Genomic DNA, 23,173 nt, shown 5'->3' on the forward strand with positions numbered 1-23,173 from the left:
AGAATAACTAGAAAGCTGCAAGCAGCTGTGAGCGGGACCGAGTGTGCGTACGTTGGGATGTGCGCATGTTGGGGCATGCGCTGGACGCTTGAGCTGCAGCTCTGCCCAAACGCACGATACCCTCTGCGTACTTACGAGCACATAAAAACCCAAATGCGGAGGTGTTTTTGAAAATTTCTAGGGGGCGCCACTGAGCCATTTTGCTCTGCCCACACACGATACCCTTTACATACGTACGAGGTCATCAGGGTGGACGTGTGTGCCAAGTTTCATGACCTTGCGATCATGATAAGGCTTTCAAATCACAAACACCATCACACGATTTTCACCGCCTGACCACGCCCGAATTGTTCAGAGTTTGGAAAAGTTTCTCCATGAATTTTTGCCCCCATGTCTTAAGAGTAACCTGGCTAAGTTTGAAGCTTGTAGCATTAAATCTGTAGGAGGAGTTTTATAAAATGTGAGGTGTGGCAAAAAATGACATTTCCGACCACCAGCAGGTGGCGCTATAGGAGGATGTCACTATGATAATATGTACGCGTTCAGGCTTGGTCCAGCATTCACCGTATGAAGTTTGGGACAGATTGGATAATGAGTGTGGAAGTTATAAGCGACTTAATTCTTCATGGCGAGTCATAACTTTGAGGCGTCGCCACGGCCACGCCCTTTGAGGTTTGAAAAAGTTTCTCCATGACTCTTTCCCCCCATGTCTTAAGAGTAATCTGGCCAAGTTTGAAGCTTGTAGCATTAAATCTGTAGGACGAGTTCGATTAAATGCGAGATGTGGAAAAAAAGAGATGTTTCCAACCCCCAGCAGGTGGCGCTATAGGTGGATGTCGTTATGATAATATGTACGCGTTCAGGCTGGGTCCAGCATTCACCGTATGAAGTTTGGGACAGATTGGATAATGTATGTGGGAGTTATAAGCGACTTCATTTTTTGTGGCGAGTGATGGCGAGTCATCGAAATCGCAAAATTTCGTGAGTTTTCGCATACCTTTTGCAAAGAATAAGAAAGAAAGAAAGAAAGAAAGAAAGAAAGAATAATAATAATAATAATAATAAACCTTACAGATACAATAGGGTCCTTGCAGTTTCACTGCTCGGTCCCTAATAATAATAAACCTTACAGATACAATAGGGTCCTTGCAGTTTCACTGCTCGGTCCCTAATAATAAACCTTACAGATACAATAGGGTCCTTGCAGTTTCACTGCTCGGTCCCTAATTACTAATCAATCATCCTATTGCATTTCAATTTTCTTCTTCAAGACTGCACATTCTATGCCATAATCAAAAAGAAAACAAAGTGGACATTGCTTTTTCGTTTTCGTGGTCTGCATGCAAAATACTGCCCACAATTCGATAACGAAAAAGCAATCTGAGCGGCGCAGGAGAGTGACGTCACGCCTGCTGACCGTGCTACCCATAGACAAGCAGGGGGTGCACTTCTCGGCATAACACCGGCTATAAACATATCCTAGTTTAACATTTGCTGGCTACGATTTCACCGGCAGACACAAATACAGTACAATAATATTCTATTGACAAAATACGACCAATAATAATGTTGGATCCTACCTGTGAAAGGTAATCCCCCGACTCCTGTTCGCAAAGTCTGTCTCAGCCTCATTAATGGCTGCTCCCTCAGTAATGGCCGCGGCCAGAAAGTCATGGCCGGTCGTGGCCGCGGCCGCGGCGCACAAGCCCTTGCTGCACTAACCTCTGAATCTGTGACGGCAGAGTATGCAGCCAAGCTCTCTGTGACCCGGTCACGGGCATCAGAATCGGATATATTGTTTGACTCCACCTGGGCAGCTAAAGCCTGATTTATGCTTCAGACGCAAAGCCTCTGACGCTCGGACGCATAGCCTCTGCGAGCGTCAAAATCTTGACCACTCCCCCACGCAGAGGCTCTGCGCGCGTTCTCGTGCACTGAAAAAAATCCTGACTACGCGACAGACGCACGTAGACCACCAACGGAAGTGCGCAGACAAAAGCGTCTGTGATTGGTCCTCGGTGTGCCTTTCCGGTTGTCTGTGTTGTTGTCATTCTCTCTTCCCTGGTCTGGTTCAACGGGCGTACAGACCACCTACGCTTCCTCCTTCGTCTTTTCGCCAACTCCAATAGCAGAATCCTTTCTTCTTCAAGGTCGAGCAACTCCATATCCATCTCCATAGTATCTTGCAGACGCACCATTGTTGTTTTGACCAGGATCAGCGTGTCAGCGGAATATATAGGCCTACACTCCCCCCACCGAAGTTCTCGCGACTCGCGAGAGTCATGTTATGGTTGCAGAACCATAACATGAAAAGTGGTTCGCGACCAGAGCAAAGCAACACGTCAAGACGATAGACGCAGAACTATAATCTGCCCTTAACTCTAACAATGTTTGCGCAATCTCAGGGAGCGCCATGATCTGCGATGCGTCCATACAGCAAATATGCACACCGCCCCCTACCGTAGCCTACATGATGGGTAGCAAGGGTCAGCAGGCGTGACGTCACTCTCCTGCGCCGCTCAGATTGCTTTTTCGTTATCGAATTGTGGGCAGTATTTTGCATGCAGACCACGAAAACGAAAAAGCAATGTCCGCTTTGTTTTCTTTTTGATTATGGCATAGAATGTGCAGTCTTGAAGAAGAAAATTGAAATGCAATAGGATGATTGATTAGTAATTTCATTTATGAGTCAAATAATGCAGCCACATTCTTAAAATGAAAAAGCATTTCTGCAAATGCATTTGAATTTTCAACTTTTACATTTCAAATTGAATTTTGGTATCTATTTGCTGAGGCATATTTTGAAAATTAAATCTCAAATGTCTTTGTCCTTTTCATTTTAATTAAGTGAAAGAATGAGCAGTCTTGAAGAAGAAAATTGAAATGCAAATAGGATGATTGATTAGTAATTTTATTTATGAGTCAAATAATGCAGCCACATTCTTAAAATGAAAAAGCATTTCTGCAAATGCATTTGAATTTGAATTTTGATCACGATTTGCTTCCATAGATGTAGCCGTAACACGGCTGCGTGTTGCTGCTCACCCTGTGGCTTTTTGTCGCACAGAAGGCAAGAGAAGAGAGCCAGAGAAGACTCCTGGCCGCCAGACAAAACAGAATTGAAAAGTTCCGGAGAGTTTTGTTACGAGCTTCAAAAAGACGACGTTTGGAGGTAAGCTAACGGTTGCTAACGCTAGCTTTTATTATCCGCGTTATGACGCTTCCAGTGACGACACTCATTGCCCAATCAATGGAAGGCAGTCGGCTGACGTCACGTTTTAGTAACGCTTCGGCCCGCTTGGAACCGGGGCTGAGGTGGTACGGAAAATCGTCCCGGTTGCAGGTACTGCGTGCTAGTAGAAACACGCAATAGCGCGCCGAAGCGAGCTAGTGGAAAAGCGCCATTAGTTGGTCAGCTCTGATAAATGTGGAAGTATGGCATTTGTGTAATGGAAGAGCGCCATAACTGTCCGTCATACAGCTGAATAAAGGTGGTCGTTGTTAGAGGCCTTTGGGGACTGTTGTGCTTTTATCTCTGTACTAGTTTCACTTTTGTTGGAAGCTGTGCGGTCCACACTGTGTTGTTTTATCAAGGTGCTGGGCTTAAGCAATTCTCTCAGACAGCGCTTCAGGTCAGTTCACTTTATGAGTATAGCCCCACTTCACAACAAGTCATTTCAGGTCACTTTGAAAAGAAAGGAAACAAACTCACTTCCTTTGCAATTATTATCCAGTTCATTCTACATTTAGGGCATATCCCATGATCACTAAAGGAGTGTGTGAACATCTGACACAATGTCAAAGCAGGAGATGGAGGGAGAGAGCTGCAGCCATGCAGTTGGACCTGAGGATACTGACAGAAGAGCAGTGTGTGTGTGAACAGCACACAGGCGTGTTACACAAATGAAAGAAGCAACTTAATCATATTCTGTGACCAATGAGGAGCGAGCAATGCAACAGAGCAGTGAAGCAAACAGGAAGTGATGCAAAATGCTTTACCTCGGAGGCATGCACCCCTCTGTTTGCAAAAAGAATCCACATGGTCACCTATGTCGCTAAAATGGTTTACGTTGGCGTTTCCTGTAATATGTCTCGAGCCTCTGTTAACACTCCAGCAGATGAAGGAACAAGTACAGCACCAAAATAATTCATTTTACTCCGTTTACATAGGCGCCTAAGGCAAGTTCTAGCTGCCGAATATGTGCCGAGGGAGGTTAAGATAGAGCTAACACTTTCTGCCATAATCTGAGGGAGAGTGGAAAAATGTGTGCCAAAATGATTCCAGGATTTCTATAGATCTCATCATTTCATCCAGGCACTAAAGTTGGGCTTTCTGGGTTGGTGTCATGTTACCAAGATTGGTTCTAAAAATCGTATTGTACTCATAAAGTGAATGGCTTATGGAACATGCCTACATATTAGCTATTGTGACATTGTGGGGACAAGTTTATTTCTTTCTGTTGTGAAAACACACATCCTCTTGTTTGGTTTCACAGAATAATCGAATACATTCAAGGAAATAATTCACCACATTGACATTAAATGATACCATGTCATTACAAATGCAGTCACCAACACCTGCTCTACTTTCCCTCAGCTAAGTAGACTAAGCCTCAACACACCAGAGACGCTCACTAAGCATTCTTTGGACTGCACAGAGCAGCAGCTACTCACTATATAGTGTGGATTCCTCAGGTATGAAAACATGGTCCAAAAAAGGGGAGATGAGTCCGACGGGGGCTGGGAGAATGTCCTGAGGATGTATGTTGGTGGAGCAGGTGGTAGCTTCAGCCTGGCTGCATCCAGACTGTCATCACACAGAACAAGGGAGACCTGCATGACCCATTAAAGGATCTTAAGAGATCTATTTAGGGCTCACCTTAAGTAGGAGTGCTCCCTCTGACAGCAGTGTCGGAGAGAAGGATGTTGTCCAGAATAAGATCCACACTTTACAACTCCTCAAACCCTCTCCATGATGTGCTGGCCAGCCAGAGAAGCACCTTAAGTGACAGACTTATTCCACCACGCTGCACCACAGGACATCATTCCTGCCCGTGGCCATCAAACTGGACAACTCCTCACTTCATGTCCAAGAATCCAGCTCACCTGACATCTCATTTAATTTAATTTTATATCTTATTTTATTCTATGCTTATATTTTATTTTGTACACTGTTTGGGGGGTGGGGGGTGCAAATTTTGGTAATTTTTCATTTTTGTGACTCTCGTCATATTTAATCTTGTAATTTGTGCACTGGAGCTATGTGGAGAAAGAATTTCCCGCAAGGGATGAATAAAGTATTTTCAATTCAATTCAATTCCCTGAATGGCCTGAGCCTTTCAGAGAGACAGAGTGGCAGAAAATACAGGTACAAAGGAAGGAGATGAAAACAGAGGTATGTATGTATGAATTGATTCATTTTTAATTTAATTAATTGGATTTGATTGGATTATAATAACTATGAATTGAACTCCAATTGGCTTGAATTGGACTGTATTACTGAAGTGCCTTGAGATGACATTTGTTTTAATTTGGCGCTCTATAAATAAAACTGAACTGAACTGAATTGGAAATGTTTTCGTCATGTATCAGGGAAGAAATCAGCTTCTGAAATATGAGTGTGTATTTGTGTCTTTCATACTCAAGCTGCTGGTTTCTAAAGGGAACACTGGAAATATGGAGTAAACACTGCTTTAGGTGACTTTTGATCTTTTAGGTCATTGTAGATTTGGTTGTAATGATTATCACAGCCTGTGGTGACAGGGGCAAGGAAAGTGGGCAACTAGGCCAGACACACATGCCACCTTATTTTCCTATCCTTGTGGTGATTCAGTGATTCACCATTGACATAATGCATTCCCGAGCCCTAACCCTGAATCTAACCATTAACTAATCTTAGCCATGACCATATAACCAAGGACCACCCTAAAACTCTAAGAGATCCCTTTAAACATGTGGGGCTGACTGTTTGGTCCTTACAAGTATAGTGGGCTCTTTGTTTTTGTATCATGTGAATATAAAAAAACAAGCACACATACACACACTAAATCAAAAGGACACATTTACATCTTGGGACCCTGTACCCACTGGCCCACATACCATGACTCAGGCTCCTCAGCTGTGTGTGTGTTGAGGGTGGAGATGAACTGACAGAAAGATGCATTGTGACACAGGTCACGGGTCAGTCAGCCCACAACCCAGAGACTGCCAAACCAGCCGGCCTCCCCTCCTCGTACCCCCATCCCTCTATGTATCCATCCACAGAAAAGTTCCAGCAGGGGAGCAGACACTAAAAGCCATTGTTGTACATTCCCTGCCACAGAAAGAGCTGCCTTGTCATCTATACAGCACCATCACATGCTTGGGCTGTTCAAAAAAATGACTTGCATCATCAGCTAGCTTCTCTTTTACATGTGACTGAAAACATGACCACATACTGACCTCTGGACTAAGTGCTACATCCTGATAGATTCATGGCGATTTGACACCTGCTGTCACTTACAACCTACTGATGCATTTTAGACCTTACAGAAGGTCTAAAAGAACTGAATTCAAAACAATGTATGCTCTTGTTTTTCAAGAAAACCCACATACGACCCAGGCTAATGATCATACAGATCTGAGGTACACATATAGAACCAACTGTGTCACCTACAGCCAAAGTTTCCAAGGCTCTACATTCTAAGAGCAGAGGCCTGTTCTCATTGGTCCTCTGGGTGACCCATACAACGGTCCTGGATTGGTTAATTGATCATCACAGAGCTGCTTCTGTTGAAAGCAATTCAAGTTACACAGGGCATGTTTTACCACATTAACAAGAATGGTGCCTTTGTTTTGTCAATCCAACAATGACACATAAATGCAGCACTGTCTGCCAAGCTCTCCATGGGTCATTGACAGATTAAGTAGCATGCAAGGCAGGCACTGGGACAGTCCGTATCGTTGAAGGTACGGTTCCTCTCATGCAGGGGGGCACTGATAGACATCTTCATCATGGCTGCTGCTGCTAGTTTGAGAAGACTGACAGACGGGGTCAGTGGTTTGCTTCAAAATAACAAAGGAACATAGGAAAGGGGCTCAGAAGAACCACTGACACGATTTAGAGGTTTTTCTATTTCCCGTTCAAAAGTATATTGAGTTAAAAAGAGTAAACATAAGACAGTCAGATTACAGAGGGTGCAATATGCAGAGATTAGTACATTTGGGCTGTGTATCAGACACTGACATGCTGAAAGAAGAAAGGTAACGCACCAAACATTGGAATACTGTTCGCTTCATTATGTTTGGTGCACTGCTGACACTGAAAGGTGCTTGTACAGGCAACTTTCCAGCAGTTTAGGTGTCAGTTTGGTCAAATTTGGAAACTACAACATTTATATATTCAATTGTGATCTTAAATATAATCTTAAAAAAAGTTTTTAAAAATCAATGAAGAAACAACAGTAGCTCTGGTTCCTCTGTGAGATCTGTCTGCGCAGATGGTTGGCAGGACTGGGGTCAACTGATTGTGTCCCCTCACAAAGAGGTAGGAAGGATTTAGTGGAAAACAATCCCATTTTGCACTGTAATGCTCCTGAAGGAAACTCCGAAAGAAGTGAATAAAGACTGATAAAAGTCTGATTTTTCTTTGAATGACACAAAAATTCTTTTTTTTTTTTGTCAAGGGGACAGCTGTAGCTTAGGAGTGCGCACAGTCAGTTACTGACCGCTTCTCTAGCCTCCAAGACTAGAATAGCACTATGCAAGTACAGTTTATGTATTTAAATGTGCTTATTGGTGAGACATTTCTGGCCAGCTTTGAGGAAATGTACAGAGACATATACTGCATCCCTAAATGGTAGAGTTCAGTGAAAACAGAGAGACTGAGCTACAAGCCCATCCAAGAGCAATTGTATACATGTGTTGATTCTGTGCTAAAACTGGGTTTGCAGTGTTAAATGACTGTTAGGGTCCAGGAGCTGGAAGGACTGACAGAAGTCCCCAGCCTGATCCACAGTGGTGCCCACTTTCTCCGTGTCCCTTTGTGGTTTTTATCAGTGCTGTTCAGCAACAGCTGTGGCTGGAAAGTTCAAAGGACAAAACAGTTTCTGGAAAGTGAGGTCAGCAGTAAATTATTTTAGGAGCCGCTCATCTGTAACTGCCAGCACATAAATTGCCAACAAGAGCAGAAGTAACAGTAACATACAATGACATACCCACTGCTGGAACAAAATGTCCAATCACTGAACTGGGCAAAGAAACAGAATACCAAAATAAAGAAAAGACCGAGCCCCACAGTGTGATGGGTGCGATTAATAATACATGCTTTCACACCTTTCAACAATAGCTGCTGGATGGTACGTTAACAGTACATGAGCCCTGGTGTGACAGCTGCTGGAGGAACCACCTTAGCACCGACTGATTCACGGCTCACCAACAGTCTCTGTGGCAGCCACACCACGTCATCAATAACAGCAGAGACAATAGGTTCCTCTTACTGCCTCGAGACTCCTACACAGTCAGTGGGGTCATATGGCACTGAAAGGATCGGATTATTGGCTAAATTACAATCAGAATGAGTTATTAAATTCATGTAGACACCTTAATCTGACAAGAAATTGGATCGAATCGGGTTACTCGCGATCGGATTAAGACCCCCAGATAACTGGGTTGAAAGTCACTCTAAACCTGCTTGTAGACGTTGAAGCACGTGGTGAATCAGACTTTGCGTTCTGCTCATGCTCCAGATGTTTTCCCGGGGTCGTGACCCGGAAGTCAAAGGAGACGATATTCCTGTTGTTGTCGCCGTCAGAAAGAAAGAAACAACGCGATGGAGAATGCTCCGTTGGGCATCGAGTTTGTGCAACAAGCAGCTCATCACAGACCAAATGTAGAGGGACGTAGCTTCATCTGGCTCTGCGTTCTCCATCTTTCTCCAATGCCTGAGTTTGTTGTTGTTGTTGGTGAAGAGGTCAACAGGAAGTGGCTCTATTAGCAACAGCTGGAATGGGTACAGCGCCACCTATCGTACCGGGGTAAGACACGCTTTGTGCCTCTGATCCCATTCATTCACCTCCATATAGCCAAGGAGAATTACCCTGGCTCAGATAGGGAGCAGAACCCAACTATAGCTGTAATGGAATTAATCTCACCATGTGGACCCACTGAGTGCTGCTGACAGCAGCCTCACAAAGTCAGCTTTATTGTCAATTTCTGCAATACATACACAGACATACTGAGTCATTTAAATTACGTGAAAACACAGAATAAAGCAAACAGTAAAAAACTGAGTAAAAAAACAAGTCTTAATATAAGAGAAAATGTTAAAATATTTTAAAGAAAGTATTGAGAAGAAAAATATAATACAAATATAAATAAGAACATAAGTATATACTATCCTGACAAGGGTAGCAAAACAGTAACCAGGAAATATAAATGTAAAAATATAAACAGTGAAATGCAGTGGATGAGGTATTGGCATTTGCAAATGGTTGTGCAAATGTGCAGTACAGCTATATATATATGTGTATGTATATATATATATATATATGTGTATGTATATGTATATATATATATATATATATATATATATATATATATATATATATATATATATATAGTGTTCTGCTGAGCAGAGATACTGTGTCTGATCTGCAGCTAAATGCTGTAGAGTTGCACTGAAGCACAGAGAAACACATTAAATGCAATGAGTCAAAGAGCAGCAAGGACAGCTCTGACAGTGATGCTGGACCATGATCTCTGCCCTCAGATCAGCTGAGTGCAAACACAACATGACCTGTCTGCAGGAGGGCAGGAGACCATGCTGGGGGGGTTGTGCTACACCCAACACCTGGTGTTGTCCATGTGAAGCCTTCAAGGTGAAATATCAGAAGGCGTTCAACAGTGATCACAATGAACTAAACTTGAGTGCAGGGACAGATCCAGAGCTGGAGGAGGGAGGAGGCTCAACAACAACCAGTAAGTTGTGTAGCCAGGCCGGCTGAGAGCGATGACCTCTGGATACATGCCGTCCCTGTGCACCACAGCGGTGAGCCAAGGACGGACAGAGGAGCAGTAAGCCATAGCGAGGGAGCCAATAAATTCCAACGGGCAGTGAAATGAGGAAAAGAAGAGCCAGAGAGCAGGGGTGAGGAAACTAAACAGGTGATTTATCTTGTCGTGCGCGAAAGAAGGAAAGACACTGATTTTTCTTTGTAAGTTATATTTCGCTGCATCAATGACTGCTTCAATCCAAAAGGACTCATGCGAAAAACCTTCATCAAACATAAAATGTTGCCTCAAAAATGTATAGTATGGAACTAATTCCATCATAAAGATGAGAAAAAGTAGGAGCTCCAGAGACAGGAGAGCAGAGGGAAACATGAGGCTGACGGTACAAGAGGAAGTTACAGAGACAGAGAAACTACAAGGTCCAGACAGGAGATAGAGAAGAGAAGTAGGAAGAACGCAGGCAGGCAGATATAAAGCCCTCCCTACATCACATGACCCACGGCAGATGCAGTGTTTGTTCAAGTTTAATATCAGAGCCCTGAAAGGTCCACTGCCTCACTTCTGAGGGAAAAGCACACCTGCACCAGTTTAGCTCCCCTGTTGACTCTAATTTATATATCATATTGTGTGTGTGTGTGTGTGTGTGTGTGTGTGTGTGTGTGTGTGTGTGTGTGTGTGTGTGTGTGCTTAGGCTTCAAGGTAGGAATGTCAAGTATGCACTGGAAAAAAAGCTGGGGCCTCCTTTTTACCCGATCCTGCAGTAATAGTCAGCACAGTTCCAGATTATGGAGCACAGCAGACAGAAGATGATCACAGCTCCTCTAAAACGTGTGTCTGCTGGCATTTACCACGTCTTCATGAAATAATAACATGCACTTTCATAGATGCATTTCAAAAGCTTCAAGCTTATTTGTGTGTTTTCTGGGCTGCACGGTGGTGTGGTGGTTAGCATTGTTAGCTGCATGTTCTCCCCGTGTCTGTGTGGGTTCTCTCCAGGTACTCCGGCTTCCTCCCACCATCCAAAAACATGCATGTTGGGAGTCACGTGGGTGCGCCGAGCAAGATGGCGGCGCAGTAGACGAGCTCGCTCACCCACCGATATTTATGATATTTTACTGCATGAAAACCCACAACTTTTTGCAAAATAATAACACTTGGTGTTCATGATATATATTTAAGTAAGCCAGTGGGGGTTTTTCGGACCCCAATGGCGACCACATCGAAGTACTTCAAAGACTCGGCCTGCAAGTCTGCCAGAAAAAATCCTCCCCCGCCAACTGAAGGAAGGATAACTTCAGACTCGCGGCCGCCGCCAGTGCAGCAAGGAAAGCAACCTGCCGAAAAAACTGCCAACATGGAGAATATGTTTGCCCAAGTTTTCAAGACGAGCACCACATTGCAGGGAGTGACAGCAGACATACTAGCCATTAAAGAAACAACAAATGAGTTAAAAACATGGTGAACAACATTCAAGAAAGGCTGGGGGAGGCGAAGTGGCGGATCTCCCACCTGGAGGACACAACTGACCGGCTTGTGAGCGACGGAGAACATGCTGAAAAAAGGACGGAAGTTTTATAGGATCGCCTCCAAATGCTTGAAAACCACAGCAAGAGAAATAACGTGAGGTTATTGGGGCTGAAGGAAACCTACGGAACGAACGGCACAATGGAGGAATGCATGAACAAAATGCTGAGCGACGGGCTCGAAGTTGATGTTCAAGGTGAATTTGAAATAGAGCGGGCACACCGAGAACTAGCTCCCATCCCCAATCAGGACCAGCCGCCCAGACCGGTGCTGATCAGATTTTTACGGCACTCAGCGAGGGATAAAGTTTTGAAAGCTGTCAGAGTAAAACGAGGGCTTGAATGGGAAGGACTGAGACTTTCTGTGTTTCCAGACATGTCGAGGGAACTGGCCGAGAAGAGGAAGACCTTTAACACTAGAACTACCAGGATTTTTCTGCCTACCTAGAAGTACCAGAGAGGGGTCATTTGACCCGGCGGCTTTTACCGAATACACTAATCACTCATTTTGTTATGGTAATGAGGCTGTTAGGGGCCGTGTGTGGGGTGAGGGGTGAGGGGGTCACACCTTACAGTGGTAACAGCCAAGACAAACAGGGACAGACAGCTTCTTCCCAAGGGCTGTCAGCCTCCAAAATCACCACAGGTAAATAGCAACTTGCATGAAGATATCAGCAGCAAAGACAGATAGCACAGTTTGGCGGACAGTGTGTTACAGTTTTTCTCCATTGGTTTGGCTCATTTCTTGAAACTGAGATGTCATTCTCAAAACATGGACAAATCCCAAAACTAATTTGCAGTTCCTCACAACAGAATGGCATTTATCATTGCTTTCATCAAATTTCAAATGCTTTTGTACATGTCTCAATCATTTAGTACATCCTTGCAAATGGCTATGTACAAGTATCCTACAGTTAACACAATCAGCTTACATTTAGTACAATTTTCAAATGAATGTACCTTGCTGATCTATCCCAATTGGTTGATTCTCAGTGTAATGGTTGTCCTGAAAACATGTCAGCACATTTTCTTCATATAAGTCATCATATGCAGAATGTGTATTTTATTTTTTTAAAACATGGTGAGCTGGACTTGTGGGATATATCGTAATTCACTCTCATTGGTTGTATGCAGAGAGCGCGCAAATTGCTACTATTCTGTTGTCTGCCGTGCACGCGAACGCGATGATTGGTTCAATGAACGTGTGAATGTCCCATGTGATCATGACGAATCATATGACTGCAACCAGATAATGGTTGAATTAACGTGTGAATCTCCCATGCCATGTGACCATAACGACTCATGTGAATGCAACCTGGCAATTGTTAGATGGATAAATACCAGTGCATGTGGACTACTGCTTCATTTCCCTCAAGAATTTTGTGGTGAAAGAAGCTCCTCTCCAACCTCAATACTAAAAGCTTGCCTTGGGGTCCCCTTCCCAACACAGGCTCAAGCGACTCTGTGACTCAAGTGACAGCTGTGAGCTGCTAACAGCCACATTTCCACAACAAAAGGAGTGTCCGCAGGGGGTCCAAAGGGTCATATGACCCTCTTGTGGGTCTTTTAGGTAAAAAGGTCAATTGACCCCTCCGTGGTAGTTCTAGTGTTAAGCCCCATACACACACGTCGCTGCTATTTACTCGCTACTCGCTCACTCGCCTACTCGCCACTCGCTTGGGTGCTTTTGCTGACTTGGTGTGTAGAAGTTGGGTGGCCACTGTTTGGAGAACACTGGGGGAACGTCACCTGTCAATAATCTGTATTCTGCATTTTAATTGGCTACTCGCTTTTACTCGCTTTACTCGCGTCGCTCGAAGTTGAAATATGTTCATCTCGGAATCCGCCCACATCGCATCGCTTGTACTCGCTTGTACTCTCCTCGCCTACTCGCCTCCTCGCCTCCTCGCCTCGCGTGAACACATAGACATTCTATTGACTTCACTCGCTGAGCGAGTAAATAGCAGCGACGTGTGTGTACGGGGCTTTACGGCCGCGAAGAAAACACTGCAGCTCAATGTGAGACACACGCTGGCCCATCCAGCAACAAAACCCGGAGCTTTACGAGCGCCAAGGACGCGGAAAAATTCATCAAAACAAGCTGCAATGCAGATGGGTAACCTGAATAGTCTGTCTAAAAACAGAAGCAGTGCACAATAAAAGGTGACATGGACAATGAGAACTAGACTGATTTAAAAGTGGACAATGTGTAACAAACATCGGTGGGGGTTTGGGTTTGGTTCTGTACCGCCCGAGCTGAAAGTCAGAGAGAGTTGGCTCGAAGTGTAATATCCCGCGGACCAAAACGTCCGTTGCTTTTCTTTCTTTTTCTGTTTTTATTTTTGGGGCCCCAGGTAACGTTTTGTGGGGCCTGTTTAAGTTTAGTTTCCTGTATTTTTTCTTTTCTTATTATAAAAGTGTCAGTGTTTACAACGCTGTTCACATGGTTTGTGTAGAGTTGTTTCTGGTGATGACAGACAAAACTGGCAGAGAGAAAAGTCAGATGTTGAGATTACATGAGACACTAAAGACTCGCGGAGACCGCAAGGGTTTTGAAAGAGTTTACTGTGTGCTGGTCAACATTTCAAAGAATGGAGCAAATCAAGGAACGACTGATTGAAGAAGTACGAAAGTACAAAAACCACTATGTGACGTCCCGTAAAGACTACAAGAACGCTCAAATGACCAACAATTCTTGGCCAGAGATTACAGAAACTGTTGGGATGGACGTCGAAACGTGCATCAAGAAGTGGAGGTCCGTGAGGGACAAGTATGTTCGACTCAGACAGAAGACGGCCAGCTGCAGTGGGGATGCTGACGTAATACCAGCAATTAAGAAAGGAGATAGAATAGTTTCTTCGACAAAAGAACAGTCTGTCTTTCAACAGTTCTATAAAGGACTATATACATCAGACATCAATCCCTGACATCATCAGACATCAAACAAGAAGAATTGACAGAATTTTTCTCTATATGCCTAGATCCGTACTGCCCAACCAGTCGATCTGGTCCCAAGTCGACCGCGAGGGGTGTAGGAAAAAAATGAAAAGAATCATTCTCCCGCTGAAAAGAAATTACAATATAAATTTCTCTGGCGCACCACTATCGCTATGGAAACGGCAGGAAACAAGCACATCTCCCATGAGTCTGAGCAGAGCAGTTATTAATAACAACAACACTGATAATATTATTAATGAAAGACATTCCTGCGACCCGCCCAAGGCCTGCTCAACAGGGTGGGGGTGGGGGTGGGGGTGGGGGTGTGTCTCACTCTTACCTGCATTTAAAACCTGAGAGCCCTGAGCTAGCGATCAGAGCGGTTAGCACTCCTAAAGGTAAACATGGCTGTGCTAAAACGCGCCAGGACCTACCATTTTCACTCAGAATGGGAAGAAGATTATTTTTTTGTTTATTCTCATTCAAAGCCAGCGTGTTTGATCTGCAATGCAACGATGGCGTTGGCAAAGAAAGGGAATCTGGAGCGGCATTTGAAAACGGTACACAGGAGCTACGAGAGAGATTTCCCCGCAAAAATGCCTTTACGCGCCACAAAAGTGCGGATTAGAAAGCACAGCTTGCAGCACGGCAGTCAGTCTTCACCCAACCGAAGACCCAGGGTAAGGCCCACAAGAAGCCATTCAAAGACAGCGAAATTGTGAAGGAAGCCTTTCTCGAGGCAGCGGATAGCCTTTTTGACGACTTTAAAAATAAACCAGAGATCGTGAAGGCCATTAAAGAAGTGCAACTCTCCCGCAATACTACCACAGGGCGATGTGAGGGAATGGCTGTGGATGTGGAGGAGCAACTGAGGAAGGATATGGGCGTGTGAGTGCTTTTCCCTCCAATTTGACGAGTCGACTGATATGGTGGATGTGGCACAATTGTGTGTTTTCATCAGGATGGTTTTTGAAGACATGAGCACCAAGGAAGAGCTGCTCACCATTTTGCCATTAAAAGGACACACCAGAGGTGAGGATGTTTTCAATTCCTTCATGGGATTTTTTAGCGAGACAAAACTGCTGCTCTTCAAGCTGATCTCGTAAGCTGACCTTCGTAAAGCTAGAACTGCTTATTATTCATCATTGATAGAAGAGAATAAGAACAATCCCAGGTTTCTTTTCAGCACTGTAGCCAGTCTGACTAAGAGTCCGAGCTCTGCTGAGCCAGTTATTCCTTTAACTCTCAGCAGTGATGATTTCATGAGCTTCTTTATTAATAAAATTGTTTCTATCAGAGAGAAGATTGATGGAGTCCTTCCCACTATTATCAGTGATGTATCATCAAGTACAGCAGCTTTAGAAGTATCTTTAGAACCTGATTTATATTTAGACGGCTTCTGTCCAGTTGATCTCTCTGAACTAACAACAGCAATAGTCTCTTCTAAACCATCAACTTGTGTTTTAGACCCAATCCCAACCAGACTGTTCAAGGAGGTTTTCCCATTAATTGACACTTCCATATTGGATTTGATCAATCTGTCTTTGTTGACAGGATATGTACCTCAGACTTTTAAGGTTGCTGTAATTAAACCTTTACTTAAAAAACCTACTCTTGATTCAGAAGTGTTGGCTCATTATAGACCTATATCCAATCTCCCTTTTATGTCTAAAGTTCTTGAAAAAATAGTTGCAGCTCAGCTTTGTGATCACTTACACAGAAATAATCTGTTTGAAGAGTTTCAGTCAGGATTCAGAGTGCATCATAGCACAGAAACTGCACTGCTGAAAGTTACCAATGATCTCCTCTTAGCCTCTGATAGCGGACTTGTGTCTGTGCTTGTCCTGTTGGATCTCAGTGCTGCATTTGATACGGTCGATCACAGTATCTTATTACAGAGACTTGAACATGTTATTGGGATTAAAGGAACTGCATTAGGCTGGTTTAAGTCATATTTATCTGATAGATTTCAGTTTGTTCTTGTAAATGAAGAATCTTCCTCACACACCAGAGTAAGTCATGGAGTTCCCCAGGGTTCTGTGCTTGGACCGATTCTTTTCACTTTATACATGCTTCCATTAGGTAACATTATTAGACAGCATGGCATAAATTTCCATTGCTATGCTGATGATACTCAGCTGTACTTATCTATGAAACCAGATGAACCCAATAGGTTGGTCAGACTACAAGCATGTCTTAAAGACATAAAGACCTGGATGACTCAGAACTGTCTGCTTCTAAATTCAGACAAACTGAAGTCGTTATCTTTGGACCTGAGCGCTTCAGGGAGAAATTGTCTAGCTATATAGTTACTCTAGATGGCATTTCCTTGGCTTCAAGTTCTACAGTGAGGAACCTTGGAGTTATTTTTAACCAGAATTTATCATTTGACTCGCATATAAAACAGGTTTCTAGGACTGCCTTCTTTCACCTTCGTAATATTGTTAAAATCAGGAACATCTTGTCTCAGAGTGATGCAGAAAAACTGCTCCATGCATTTGTTACTTCAGGATTGGACTATTGTAATTCTTTATTATTGGGCTGTCCCACATATTCTCTGAAAAGCCTTCAGCTGATCCAAAATGCTGCAGCCAGAGTTCTGATGAGAACTAACAGCAGAGATCATATTTCTCCAGTTTTAGCTTCTCTTCATTGGCTCCCTGTTAAATTCAGAATAGAATTTAAGATTCTTCTCCTTACATATAAAGCTCTTAATGACCGAGCTCCATCATATCTTAAAGATCTCATTGTAAGATATTTTTTCTAACAGAGCACTTCGTTCCCAAACTGCAGGTTTACTTGAGGTTCCCAGAGTTTCTAAAAGTAGAATGGGAGGCAGAGCCTTCAGTTATCAGGCCCCTCTCTTGTGGAATAAGCTGCCAGTAAATGTCCGGGAAGCAGACACCCTTTCCACTTTTAAGACCAGGCTTAAAACTTTCCTTTTTGATAAAGCTTATAGTTAGGGATGGCTCAGGTGATCCTGAAACATCCCATAGTTAAGCTGCTATAGGCCCAGACTGCTGGGGGGCCTCATCTGTCACACCTTTCCTCACTTTACTCTCTTTATGTATATGTGACATTATTGTGGTCATTAACTCGTGTTTCCCTGTTCCAACAGATATCCTTTGAATGGTGTTACAGTGCCGCCGCGCCCCCCCTTTCTGTCTTCTCAAACCCCAGCTGGTGGAGGCGGATGGCCACCCTTCCTGAGTCTGGTTCTGCCAGAGGTTTCTTCCTGTTAAAAGGGAGTCGTTTCTCTCCACAGTCGCCTCAGGCACGCTCAGGACGGGAGATTGGACCGAAAAAGAAAAAGTTTCAGTGCAATCTGTTGGTTTCCTTAGCTAGGAAATTGTTTTTGAAATGGCTCTATATGAACGAATTGGATTATTTTATGAATAATTATGATTACAATTAATTGAATTCCAATTGGCTTGAATTGGACTTTATTATCTAAGTGCCTTGAGATGACATTTGTTGTATTTGGCGCTATATAAATAAAAATGAATTGAATTGAATCTCCATCACAACTGACGGGGAGCCTGCTATGTTGGGCCGCACCAGTGGGTTCATTGCACTGTGCAAAGACGGTGAATCTTTCCTGGATTTCCTGAATCATCATTGTATAATTCACCAGCCAGTGTTGTGTGGAAAGATTTTAAATATGAAAGAAGTGATGGATACTGTGATGAAGATTGTGTGTTAAGTTGGTGCCAGGAGTCTGCAGAGAAGACTTTTCCGTGCTCACTTGGAGGAGAATGATGCTGAGCACACAGACCTGCTGCTTCACACGGATGTTAGATGGTTCAGCAGAGGTAAACTTTTGGCCAGATTTACGGAGCTGCTGCCTGAAATCAAGGACTTCCTGAGGCTTTCAAAACATGTGGATTACCATACAAAGCTAGAGCACCACCAGTGGCTTTTAGACGAATCTTTCCTCACTGATCTCACTGGCGAGCTCAATGAATTAAATTTAGAGCTGCAGGGTAAAGATGTTGTCAAAATGATGAGTTCAGTAAACAAGTTTAAAAGCTACAGCTGATGTCCAGCAGGCTGCAGCTGGTAACCTGTGCAACTTCCCTCACATGCAGCAGAACTACAACGTTGAGGTAAAGGTGTGACACAGCTGGACAGTGCACGTTATGAGGAGCGTGTTCAGAGCATCTCGTCAGAGTTTGGGAGGCGTTTTACTGACTTTGAATCCATCGAGCCTGTAGCCAGCTACATGTGTTATCCATTTGGTGCAAGAATTGATGTTGATGACATTGCCGCCAAAATAGAATCACTTTTGGACCTGGAAAGCTCATGGCCCTGTCACACTGTTGCGTATGGCACTAGCGTATGCCAGCGTATGAAAATTATCACTCATACGCTGGTATACGCTGACATACGCTAGGGGAATGTTAGGCATAGGTTGTATACGTTTCAAGCACGCTGGCATACGTTGGCATACGCTGAGGCAGAAATAAATTTTTGAACATGCTCACAACTTTTGTGCTTATGCGAGCGTATGGTTAATACGCTAAGCATACGCTAGGCATACGCTGAATACGCTAGAGGTACGATATAGGTACGTTACTGATAGGTCGAGAACGCTGGACATAAGTTGCCATACGTTGGCATGAAGGTGTACCGTACAGCTAGGAGATGGAGGCGGCAACTGACATATCTGAGGCAACCGACGATTCACAGGAGCGGTCAGGAGGAGGAGTTGGGGATCTTGATCGCTCAGAAGCATGTAACTCATCAGCCGCAGGTGCATCAGGCATTTCAGCAGGTTTGGGTGAGAATGATTCTTGTGTTTTTTTGCCTTTTCCTCGGCCTCGGCCCAGGGCCCGGGCAAACGACGATTGCTTCTTGGGAGGCATGATCGAGATGAATGTCTCGAGAGATTCGTCTACTGCAATAATGGAGCAATGTGGAAAGGCTGCTGATATAGGCGCGTTGAAACGTACGCTGGGCATGCGCAGTTCATATGCTACTCATACGCTAGTCATACGCTGACATACGCTGGCCATACGCTGTCAATACGCTGACCATAAGCTACTCATACGCTACTCATAGGTTCAATACGGTAAGTATACGCACAATTCTTTATTTTCAAGGACTTTTCGTGCGTATGAAAATTATATTATTAATTTTCATACGCTTCTCTCATACGCAACAGTGTGACAGGGCCATCAGCTCTTGAGGATGAGATTCTGACATTGAGATCAAAGCCAGATCAACATCCGCTCAACCTGGAGAGCATGTAGTGTTGTGGAAACTACTGGTGGAGGAGAAGTATTCCAGTCTCAGAAGATGTGCTTTGAACCTGACAGCTCTTTTTGGATCAACTTATTTGTGCGAGTCTGATTTCTCGCACATGAAAATCATCAAGTCCAAGTTCAGATCAACAATGACTGATGAAAATCATCAAGTCCAAGTTCAGATCAACAATGACTGATGACCACCTTACATCCAGCTCCTACACTCCTGACCACGAGAAGCTAGCCTCCTTCTCCCAGTGCCAGGTCTCTCACTGGGCTAGGAAGTGATTTCCAGCTGCTCTATGTGCCTTTAATTGCCTAAATAATAAATAAAGTTTTTTTAATTGAATTGAATTAAATTTTTTCAAACTCAGAGATCTACCTGTTTTGTATCCAGTTTATTTTTCTGTTTGGTTCATATTAAGGTCAGTTTTGGTTAGTTACTGCAGGCTGGAAATGATGTGTAGGTTTGCCATGTTGACACTGATCTCTGGAGGTTGGCTACTTGAAAAGTAGATCTTGGGTCAAAAAAGGTTGGGCACACCTGGCCTAGATTGTCACCTGAACAGGTGGGATCATTAGATCATTTAATAACAGAGAATGAAATCAGGAATGCAGTTTCATGTATGAAATCAGGGAAGTCACCGGGCCTCGACGGATTCCCGGTGAAATATTACAAGCAGTATATAGATATCCTAGCACCAAAATTACAAGAGATACACAATGAAGCTGTTAAAATAGGAACCCTTCCCCCGACATTTAACGAGGCTTTAATATCAGTGATACCTAAAAAAGATAGAGATACCACAAACCCCGCTAACTATCGACCTCTAAGTTTGATAAATCTGGATTGCAAGATCCTAACTAAGATCCTGGCTACACGTCTGGAGAAGGCTTTACCGAACATCATACATTCTGACCAAGTCAGATTTATGAAAAATAGGTCCTCGACCGACAACATGAGAAGATTACTACACCTAATCTGGCTGAAGAGGACAGTAAAAGACCCAGTTGTTGCCCTCTCGCTTGATGCTGAGAAGGCATTCGACCGAATTTCTATTTGCAGCCTTGTCACATTTTGGATTTGGACCAACCTTTATTAAGTGGATTAGAACTATATACAAAAACCCTAAGGCAGCGGTGATAACAAACGGTGTAATCTCACCTCCTTTTAACCTCACCAGAGCTACTCGACAGGGCTGTGCTCTGTCACCACTGCTGTTTAATATTGTACTGGAACCATTAGCTATTGCCATCAGAGCCAGCTATTAGAGGGGTGGAAGGAGGAGGGAAAGAGCATAAACTATTATTATATGTGGACGATATTCTGATGCTGATAAAGGACCCATTAAATTTAATACCCCACCTGATGAACACGATACAATCTTACTCCAAATTATCAGGATATAAAATTAACTGGACAAAGTCAGAAGCTTTGCCTCAATTACAATATCACCTCGACACTTTAACCACAATGTCACTTTAATTTTTTATTGTCACTTTAATTACATTGTCATTTTAATATAATCGACGCCTTATTTTATTTATTTGCTAAATATTTTATTTTATTTTTTATATATATTTTTTATTTTATTTTTATTTTTCATTATTTATTTTTTATTTTTTGTCACCCCCTTCTGTGTTTTATTTTCTTTATGATTCCATTTTCTTGTTCTTCTTTTAATGGACCGCTCTTCGCCCTTCTGATTGCCCTTCGGTGAAAAATAAAGTTTTTTCTGATTCTGATTCTGATATATCTGAATTATGCAATTCAAACTTACTGACAAATTCCGGCTTTAAATGGATACCAAAAGGGATGAAATACTTGGGAATCAAACTAAGCAGCGAAGTGGAGGAAATACCTTCATTAAATTTTGAACCATTGTTGCAAAAAATTCAAACTAATCTGGATAAATGGGGGAAACTAAGGCTTACATTATGGGGGAAGGTCAATGGGATAAAAATGGTGGTTACACCGCAATTTGCTTATGATGTTGCCAATAACTGTATCTCCTCAGATCTTTAAACAGTATGATACAATAATTAAAGAATTCTTATGGGACAGGAAAAGACCCAGAATTAAATTGAGTAAAATGTGCTCTCCTAGAGACAGAAGAGGCCTGGGGTTGCCAGACCCGAGATTTGGCTATACTATGTCTCCTTTGAAATGGCCAAATAAGCCTATCACTGGAAAAAAGACAAACAGCTGGAGTGGGTTACTATTGAAAATAAGCTGTCATCCCCTTTCACTCCTATTGATAGATTCTCACAGTCCACACATAATGTAGTGAACCGTATTATGTCTCACTCCCAAGAGATCTGGATCAAGATACATAAAATGCATAAATTATCACACTGTAAACAAATACATTCTTCTCTGTGGCATAACCCCATAATCAGTATAGGTAAGGCATCAGTGTATTGGAAGGAATGGCACCTTAATGGGCTATGTCATATTGCTGATCGATACGAGGAAGGGGTGTTCATGTCATTCCCTGATATAAAAAGAAATTACGATCTCCAAGGAAAAGGTCATTTTTGGAAATATCTACACATCAGAGACTGTATAACATCCAGGATTCAGTACAAGGATGGAAACCACATCATGGACTATTTCACGCTACCTGCGGAGTACCACCGAGCCTCTATATTCTATAGAACAACCAACCAATTGCTCAGCGATGACTGTCGGAGCCTGAAAATGATATAGGAGAGAGACCTGGGATGCTTAATGGATGAAGAGGAGTGGCTGAGAATCATATCTGTTACGCCAAGGGACTTATGTTTTAAGTTTTATGTTTTAGGTCACGTTTTGGTTTTTAGTCCATGTTTAGTTTTTAGTTTTGCCATGTTTTAGTTTCCCTTCACTCAGTTCATTAGTTTATTCACTGCACCTGTTCATTCCCCACCAGCTGCACCCAGTCACTAATCACTCAGTCCCGCATTGTTGAGATCTCCGTTTATCTAAACTCTGGGAGGATAAACTCGATGTGCAGTCCTTCAGCCTTTCTCCATACTCGGACAGATACTGTAGATATGGGTGGAATAATGCCTTCACACACCTTGCTGTGGTACGAGTGCTTGTGTTTGGCTTTTCATTTAACTAAATACCCAAAGACTCTCTGTTACAGAATCTTAACAGCAAAGCTATGAGCAGAACATTCGGCCTTTCAGGATCGAACTGCAACAACTGCCCTCTCCCCAAAATATATCCATCTTTTCAAGCCAGTCAAATTATGCTTCAGGGGCAACAATAGAAGGTTTGGTACTCTGACCTCTGATCATCTCTACAGGAAAGGCAGACCAGGATTTCCTGTGGAGGCTGGCAGCTTTTAACCCCTGCAGAAAACTTTTTTACCAGTCTGTGATTGCCAGCGCTCTTTTCTATGGTGTGGTGTGCTGGGGAGGTAGCATCAGAATGAGGGACACAAGTAGACTGGACAGGCTGGACAGACGTGCTGCTCTGTGCTTGGGATG

The 23,173-nt window shown here is 43.2% G+C and overlaps 1 protein-coding gene across 4 annotated transcripts in view; it reads right to left on the reverse strand.

Moving 5' to 3' along the window:
• The window catches only part of arhgap12b (Rho GTPase activating protein 12b), a 118,038-nt gene that overhangs the window by 89,891 nt on the left and 4,974 nt on the right, over nucleotides 1-23,173 (reverse strand). The window lies entirely within an intron of this gene.

The sequence above is a fragment of the Odontesthes bonariensis genome, chromosome 20, assembly GCF_027942865.1.
Source record: "Odontesthes bonariensis isolate fOdoBon6 chromosome 20, fOdoBon6.hap1, whole genome shotgun sequence".
Classification (NCBI taxonomy): domain Eukaryota; kingdom Metazoa; phylum Chordata; class Actinopteri; order Atheriniformes; family Atherinopsidae; genus Odontesthes; species Odontesthes bonariensis.